Here is a 9,511-nt window from a genome sequence, read left to right as displayed (position 1 = left end):
AAGGGCTTGAGCTTTCAGAAGTACTTTTCTTTCCAGAAATGTGCTTTTCAATATTTATGCGTAGTGCACAGGGAAATATGAGAGGACGGTATGTAAAAAGTTTTATCTTGTGTTATTCTATTTCCGGCACATTTTTACACAATCTCGCAAGGCATACAGAAAATGACGTCAGACGACATTCAGCTTTTCTTAGATGTAAATAAAAGGCTAAGTCGCATTTGTATTGGTCTGTAGTCGGGGTTCACGCCCAGGGGTCACCTGTCTAAAGGAAGGTACGTGCGTGTGCTAATGGGGAGTCAATTTCCAGCACTTCTTTACGATTTGAAAATACCTAGGCTTTAGCACGACATACAGGCTTTTCATCTACAAAAAATATTTGCACTCGAAAAAAGAAACAACACAACACAAATCCCACAGGGGTCCGTAACGGAGCAAAGCAGAGGTATATGGAGATTTTGGAACTTCGTCAAATCGTTCAAAAGGTCATTCTGTGTTGTCTGAAAGTGTCAGTATATGCCTTTCCGAATTTATGAGGTGCAGACCTTGAGATTTTAGAAATATTTTCAAAATGAATTCCGTGTAATAAATGTTGATTCTAATTAAGCGTGAAATGGCCATAATACGTTACAGGTGCGGAAAGGATATGCTTTATTTTATTTGCCCATGTACACATCTTGCAGTCTCGATTATGTTGACCCGCAGCATAAGGGCAGCTAATTAACATTGTGAAAGGAATTATCAATAAATACATCATTTTGAATTCCTTCTGTAGTAATAATTATACCTGCTTTCTTCGTGACCAGTGGTAAAAAAAGTAATTTTCAAGGGAATAAATATAACGCATCCGAGGTCCACTATTCATAGACACAATGTGCTAAAGAGCATTTCATAATTCCAATTGTGTTCAAATTGCAGTTTCAAACATGACCAATTATTAACCTGGGTTGACTTTGCATGCTTTCCACTTACCCACACTTACAAAAACGAAGGTCATACTAAGTCTTTAAGTGAAACTCTGCTATACTGTTGCACGACTTCATGTTTCTAAAGTACCAGAAATTTAACAACCAGACTTTCAACTGCCGTCTGAAAAGCAATAACACCTACTGTTTTTGAAGATTACTACCAAAAACAGATGACGTTATTAAAGAGAGTTATACCCTTACGTTGTGTTTTTAGACCAGGAATCCCTTAAGTACTATATTTAAACTATTGACGTTATGCCCACTATTACATATAACTATACATTCACTTTCGTGAAACAAATGCAAAACAACGAATTTTTTTTGAACATGTTTATTTACGAAATTAGTCACTGTGAAAGAACAACCAATAAGGTAACAAAATATAAATCCAAGCACCTAGAAAATGCAGATTTGTTTTGATATCGACAGTGTACATAGGTTGTGCATATATCTTTAATATATAATCTAACATAACAATAATTTTAAACGCGCGTAAGTTTAAATGTGTATAGAATAAAATTATATGGTGCATAACACCAAAAGGTGGAAAAACACCACTGTTTTTGATTTGTGAGAAAGATGGTTGCACAGACAGGGGGCAAACCATAAATCCTTTCCAATGAAAAATTGGTAGGGGTACTTGGGGATTTAACAAGCGGGCCAAGATGGTCCTAGTTTGCTCACCTGATAAACAAACCATAACAGTGTAAACATGTTTGACCTAGTGATTTCATGGAAACAAATATTCTGGCAAATTTTCATTAGGATTGGACCCAAAATGTGGTCTCTTGAGTTTAAACAAGTATTTTCTTTAATATGACCTAGTGACCTATTTTGAACCCAGATGACCCGTATTCAAACATGGCCCAGATTCATCAAGGCAATCATTCTGACCAAATTTCATGAAGGTCAATTGACAAATACAGCCTCTATCGCATACACAAGGTTTTTCTTTGATTTGACCTAGTCACCTACATTTTAACCCAAGATGACCCATATTCGAACTAGACCTAGATTTTATCAAGGCAATTATTCTGACCCAATTTCATGAAGATCAATTGAAAAATACAGCTTCTATCGCATACACAAGGTTTTTCTTTGATTTGACCTAGTGACCTACTTTTTGATCCAAGATGACCCATATTCAGCTGCAATCTAGATTACATCAAGGCAATCATTCTGACTTAATTCCATAAAGATCAATTGAAAAATACACTCTCTATTGCATACACAATGTTTTTCTTTGATTTGACCTAATGACCTAGTTTTTGATCCTAAATGACCCATATTCGAAATCGACCTAGATTTCATCAAGGCAATCATTCTGACTAAATTTCATGAAAATCAATTGAAAAATACAGCCTCTATCGCATACACAAGGTTTTTCTTTGATTTGACCTAGTGACCTAGTTTTTCATCCAAGATGACCCACATTCGAACTCCACCTAGATTTCATCAAGGCAATCATTCTGACCAAAATTTCATGAAGGTCAACTGAAAAATACAGCCTCTATAGCATACACGTTTTTCTTTGATTTGACTTAGTGACCTAGTTTTTGACCCCAGATGACCCATATTCGAACTCGACCTAGATTTCATCAAGGCAATCATTCTGACCAAATTTCATGAATATCAACTGAAAAATACAGCTTCTATCGCATACACAAGTTTTGTTTTTTTTATTTGACCTAGTGACCTACTTTTTGACCCAAGATGTCCCATATTCATACTCGGCCTAGATTTCATCAAGGCAATCATTCTGACTAAATTTCATGAAGATCAATTGAAAAATACAGTCTCTATCGCATACAAAAGGTTTTCCTTTGATTTGACCTAGTTTTTGACCCAGGATGACCCATTTTCAAAGTCGGCCTAGATTTCATCAAGGCAATCATTCTGACTAAATCTCATGAAGATCAATTGAAAAATACAGCTTCCATCGCATACACAAGGTTTTTCTTTGATTTGACCTAGTGACCTAATTTTTGATCCAGGATGACACATTTTCGAACTTGGCCTAGATTTCATCAAGGTACAAAATTCTGACAAAATTTCATGAAGATCAGTTGCAAAATACAGCCTCTATCGCATACACAAGCTAAATGTTGATGGACAGACAGACGATAGACAGACGACAGACGCCGGACATCGAGCAATCACAAAAACTCACCTGCTCAGGTGAGCTAAAAATGAGCGTTCTAGGCAAGACCATATGCTTGAGGCAAGAATTACATATCTCGTATTAAATTTACAGTCCTGTATCTTCAATTAGCTTTAGATATATATTTTTTTATATTTGATTACATTCCATCTATACACTTTCATTATTGCACACTTTCATATTCTATGATTTTACTTATCTCGTCAATAGTTTCAATTTCAAATTCTAACAAAGCAAGAAACAACAATATCTAAAACGATAGGAAGATGGACATCCTTATAAAAGTATTTTGAAAACAGAAGCTACTAGTATTGCACGACTATAATATACATATAAACACATTTAAACTATCTGTGTTTCATTGAAAACTAATAAAATGTTTGCACATTGCCTCTGCATAAAAGGGATCATATCTGGGTATAAACACAATAAATATCTGGCCTTCTTTATTCTACACAAAATTACCAAACCTCAAATTGCTGCAATTTACATTTTCCTAAGCACTCTCAGCGCTGAATAAAAAAATCAAAAGCAAAGTAGCAAATTGTGGGCTATGTCTGATGCAGGAAATATAGACGGATTAACACATCGTGTGATCCTTAGCAACAAAATACATAGCAACCAATAGCATCGTAAAAAGGTCTATACAGTTGAAACTCAGTATCTCTAATCCAAAGGATCAAGCGTTATACTTCAAGATAACTAAAAAATCGACTTAAAATGTCATTTTATACACATGTATTCCTGACAGTACTTGATTTTTGTGTTTTTTTTTGGGGGGGTTTAACGCCGTTTTTCCAACAGTATTTCAGTCATGTAACGGCGGGCAGTTAACATAACCAGTGTTCCTGGATTCTGTACCAGTACAAACCTGTTCTCCGCAAGTAACTGCCAACTTCCCCACATGAATCAGAGGTGGAGGACTAATGATTTCAGACACAATGTCGTTTATCAAATAGTCACGGAGAATATACGCCCCGCCCGAGGATCGAACTCACGACCCCGCGATCCGTAGACCGACGCTCTACCTACTGAGCTAAACGGGCGGGCTTTAGACAGTACTTGAACTTGCCTTTGAGATAGCTGGAAAGTTGAAATAAATGAGTTCGAGATATCGAGTTTCAACTATATTTTCTGTTACAACGAACATAAGTTTGAAACAAGACCCCAAATTGTAGTGATGGTGTATGATCTAAGATTACAGAACAATTATTTTATTATTTGTTTGTTCGTTTTGGGTTTAACGCCGTTTTCCAACAGTATTTCATGGTGAAAATGCTACAAAAAATGTCAAGCATAGACCTGCTAAATGATTTTAGCAAGATAATTAAAATCAAGTTAAAGGAAAGTGCTCCATACAGCAGAAACAAGTGAAAACTATTTGAATCTACCTATTGTTCACCATTTTGCTATTCAGTATGTGTAAACCTCTAAGTTCAGTCTCTAAATCACAGCCATACCATTGCTACAACAAACGTTAGCTAATTCTATACTATTACACATATTGTAAATATAAATCTTTACCTGACATCAGTTCTGTAGAGGTAAAATGACAAATTTAACTAAGGTCTCCATCTAATGAGATGTATACAAGAATAAACTCGACATTAGATGATATATGCCCCTTGAGAATGGTTGCTAAAACAATAGTATAAAGTATAAAAACAGGGTATTACTAAAATAATGCACATTTTTAACTCGATGTTGATAATGGTTACAGGTTTCATTTAAATTGGGGAGAAACTGTAGTAATAAAGTCCAAAAAAAGGACCATAACTCCAGCAAAACTAACCTTACATGGAAGTCCAGAGACAATATGTACACGTCTACTTCAAATTGATACAAATAAAGTTTCATTTCAATAGGATGGAGGTGTTGTGTACACAAAAGTTGTAATATTTCAAAGTTCAAGACTGGGCCATAACTCAAGAACACTGATCAGAAAGAAAGTCGTAACAATATGTGCATGCCCACTTCATGTTGATGATGTATACCAAGTTTCATTTCAAATGGGTCGAAACTTTAAGAGGTGTTGAGTACACAAAGTGTGATTGATGGACTGGCAGTTCAGACACAGTATTTCTCCAGATCTTTGACACAGGAGTGGCGGGGCATAAATAAACAAGATATTATTAAACATTATACATTATGAAAAAAAGAGATCAAAATCCTTTACTGCAAAAATGCATTTACCATAATAATTTTTTCAATAATTAGTTCTTAGGTAAGTTCACGTTATGCAAATTTTTATCTTGCATCTTGAAGGGCAGACACAGGAAAATTAAACTTTCGTCCAAGTGATGACATTACCTTTGAAGAAATGTACTGAGGAAAAAAGTCAGTTATAGTAACAGAATATTTTGTTACATGCTAGTTCCCAAATTAATGGTTTTTACAACAGCAGTCTTTAAGTGCCAGGAGGTGGCTGTAAAAAGTCTCCTCATACTTAGACTTAGTTCCGTTATTATCTTTGGTCCTTTGAGATCATGGAGAACATTCATTGTTACTATACACAATTCAGCTTAAGCCATAGCTAAGGGGTGTGAGGGATTTTGCACATTTCATTACAGACTCAACCAAACTGAGTCTGCTATTATGTTGCTTGGTTGCATTCTATGCGTCCAATTCTATAGATTTTAATAAAAATGGCACTTCTTACTATTTATCACATACGCTTATTTCAAAAAAGATAAAGCTCTGAGCTACATAACAATATACATTCAATATACATCCTATACAATCTAAAGTTAATCAAGGTGTATATAAATACAAAGCACTTCTGGTTAATATATATGTATTAAAGTTGTCAATATAACTGTATCTCTATAGCACATAAGTATAAATGTTGTAGAATTGTAAAATATAGTTATATAAACTAATATAATGGCATACAATTATATAAACTAATATACTGGTATATAATTCTGCTAAATCTTCTAATAAAAAAACCAATACCAAACATTATCAAGAACAGAAACCCTTTTCCATGCATAAGAAGGATTTTCAAAATATAAAATACAATTACAGTATTAAAATGAATAAACAATTCCATGGATATAAAGAACAATGTTGTATTGAACACAACATTTAAACAAGAGCTGTCTGATGACAGTGCGCTCGACTATTCGAAGAATTGATTGAAGAATGGGGTCAAAACATTTCCACAGATATTCAGACAAAAGAAATAAATAGATTAGACAAACACTGTTCCTGTATTTCTTTGATTTCGATAAGTTTTGCACTAAATGGCAATGTATGAACCAATTTCAAAGTCCAAAAAGGGCCATAATTCAGTCAAAATAGTTATGTACTCTTGCCTACAGATGGAAATCATAATGATAAACAAGTGTTCAAAGTTTAAAAGCCTTATGTCAAATAGTTTTGACAAAACCTGGACTTGTATGAAAACAGAACCAATTTCAAAGTCCAAAAAGGGCCATAATTCAGCCAAAGTAGATGACAGAGTTATGTACTCTTTCCTACAGATAGAGACTATTATACTAAACAAGTGATAAAAGTTTCAAAGCCATAATGTCAAACACTTTACAAAAAATATGAACTGGTACGGAAAACTTAACCAAGATTTCTAAGTGAAAAGGAGCCATAATTCAGCCAAAATCCTTGACGGAGGTATGTACTCTTGCCTATAACTGGATATGGTGATGGTAAACAGGTGTTGAAAGTTTCAAAGCATTATCTCAAAAGACTTTGTCAAAATATGAACTGGTACGAAAAACTTAACCATGATTTCTAAGTCAAAAGGGGCCATAATTCAACCAAAATCTTTGATGGAGTTATGTGCTCTTGCCTATAACTGGCCATGGTGATGGTAAACAAGTGTTGAAAGTTTCAAAGCTTTATCTTAAAAGACTTTGTCAAAATATGAACTGGTACGAAAAACTTAACCATGATTTCTAAGTCAAAAGGGGCCATAATTCAGCCAAAATCCTTGATGGAGTTATGTGCTCTTGCCTATAACTGGCCATGGTGATGGTAAACAAGTGTTGAAAGTTTCAAAGCTTTATCTTAAAAGACTTTGTCAAAATGTGGACTGGTACGAAAAACTTAACCAAGGTGTGACGCCGACGCCGTGGTGAGTAGGATAGCTCTAATTATTCTTCGAATAGTCGAGCTAAAAAACACTTTATAAAATGATAGTTCAAACACAGTTAATAAAATATATACCGATATATATTTTAGAAGTTTACTGCAGCAGCAGTTTGTTAAATATATACTTCTGAAATATTATTTCAAGATATTTCACAAGAATTAATTTTGCCTTTTTTCTTTCCAGTCCTTATTGATGCTTTAATACAACAGGAGCAATTAAAGGCTAAAAAAGCTTGCATTGTAGCAGGTAAGCACTTGAATAAAAGATGCTGATATTTTACATGTGTGTGCTAAAACATTGGAACTAGTGGTATAAACCATACAGAGTGGACAAAAAATAAAACTATCTGACTTTTGGCCTCCCAAGTAGGACCTTGAATTTGGATCTAGTGACACTGATTGAGAATGATTCTTGTCATATGATGAAAGTGAACATTATGTGCAAGTTCTTAAAAATCAATTAAACAGTCTGAAGTAAAGGTATTTGACCTTTGCCCTCTCAGTGTGCCTTGACTTTTGACCTAGTGACCAGAGCTGTGTGCTCTGCACATCATCATCAGAAGCTGAACAATTTGTTTGTTTTATAAAAAAAGCTTCCAGCAGTTCAGAAGAAATAGAGGGAAACAAAGCTAAGATATCTGATCTTTGACCTCTATATGTAACCTTGACCTTGGACATACTGACCCTGGTCATGCATGAGTGCCATTTTATTATGGTGAACATCTAAGTGTAGATATTTGAAAATCAATTTATCAGTCTGATATAAAGCTTTATGAACTTTGACCTTCATGTGTGACCCTGACCTTTGGCCTAGTGAGTTGTGCACTCTGCATGTCGGCTTGATGAGGTGAACTATTAATGCTACTTTTATGAAAATCCTTCTAGGTATTTAGACAATATGGCGCAGACACAAAGTTAAGTTATTTGACCTTTTAACTCCACATGTGACCTTCACCTTGGATTAGGGGCATGGGTCATACCTGATTTTCATCTTATTATCATGGTGAACATTTATATCTTGTTATCTAAAAATCCATCAAACTGTTTCGGATATACCTCTGGAAATGAATTAAGGCTGGACATAGACATCAGCAATATTCTTGCCACTTTGACGAATGTAGGTACAGGGATTCAGAAGACATGACGGGGAAATGTTTTTGTACTAACAGTCAGTGACCTTGACCTCTGAACCCCAGATGTAAAAATCAATAGGAGTCATCCTCTACCTATGAGTAATTTTGCCACTAACATTTGAGGTTTGTAGAAAAAAAAAAACATTAAAAAACTAGAGGTGCTTTTGAGAAAAGCGCATGTCTCCCAAAACTGCCTAATCACCTGAATAGTAAGTCTGTCTTTATATACTGTTTACGTGTTGGAGTACTACTGCATAGTGGGAGACATAATTATTATTACCAAAAACTAAAGTGCTAATAGACGAATAGATTACTAGCACCTTTGCATCATTTACCCGTTAAGCTTATAAAAATTGATACAAAAAGTTTTTAGCTTACTGAACATTAACAACAATGAATAAAATCTAATAATATTACATAGTAAGCCCTTTATAAGCCTATTGCATATTGCAAACAAAGTCCGCTAAAATCACTAAATACCCGAGATATTATACAAAAATAGTATAACAGTAAACACAAAATATCTGAAAAGTAATTAAATCTTATAAATACAATGAAACAATAAAAAGGGTGTATAGGCCTGTACACCAAATATTGCAAGCACCTTTCAATATCAGTCAAAATGTTTACCAACAAAAAACAAGAGGGCCATGATGGCCCTAGATCACTCACCTGAGTTACACTGCTTGCTTGGAACAGTTTTGGAAGAAAATTATGCAAGAAAAATGTCTATGAAATAATCTTGAAAAAATATATTTGTACAACCTTTGTACGACCTGCAGTTTCTGATAATGAGATGTTTAAGGTTCCATTATATGCATACAGGGAAAACTGACCATGCCCCTTGACGGCCATGTTTTTGACCAATAAGAATTGTTTGAACAATCTTCATAAAGGTTCAACAAAGATACATTTGTGTAAAATTATTTCAAAATTGGGACTGCTGTTTCTTTAATACAAGAAACAAGAAGATTTTTAAAGATTCCAATTTATACATATAGGGAAAAGTGACCCTGCCCTCTAGCAGTCATGATTTTCGACAATTTGGAATAATTTGAACGATCTTGGTAGAGGGTCACACAAGAGCCATTTGTGTGAAATTATTCTGAAATCAGGCCTGCAGTTTCATACAAGAAGATTTT

Source organism: Mercenaria mercenaria, chromosome 5 (genome assembly GCF_021730395.1).
Source record: "Mercenaria mercenaria strain notata chromosome 5, MADL_Memer_1, whole genome shotgun sequence".
Taxonomy (NCBI): domain Eukaryota; kingdom Metazoa; phylum Mollusca; class Bivalvia; order Venerida; family Veneridae; genus Mercenaria; species Mercenaria mercenaria.
Note: the sequence above shows the minus strand (reverse complement) of the source record.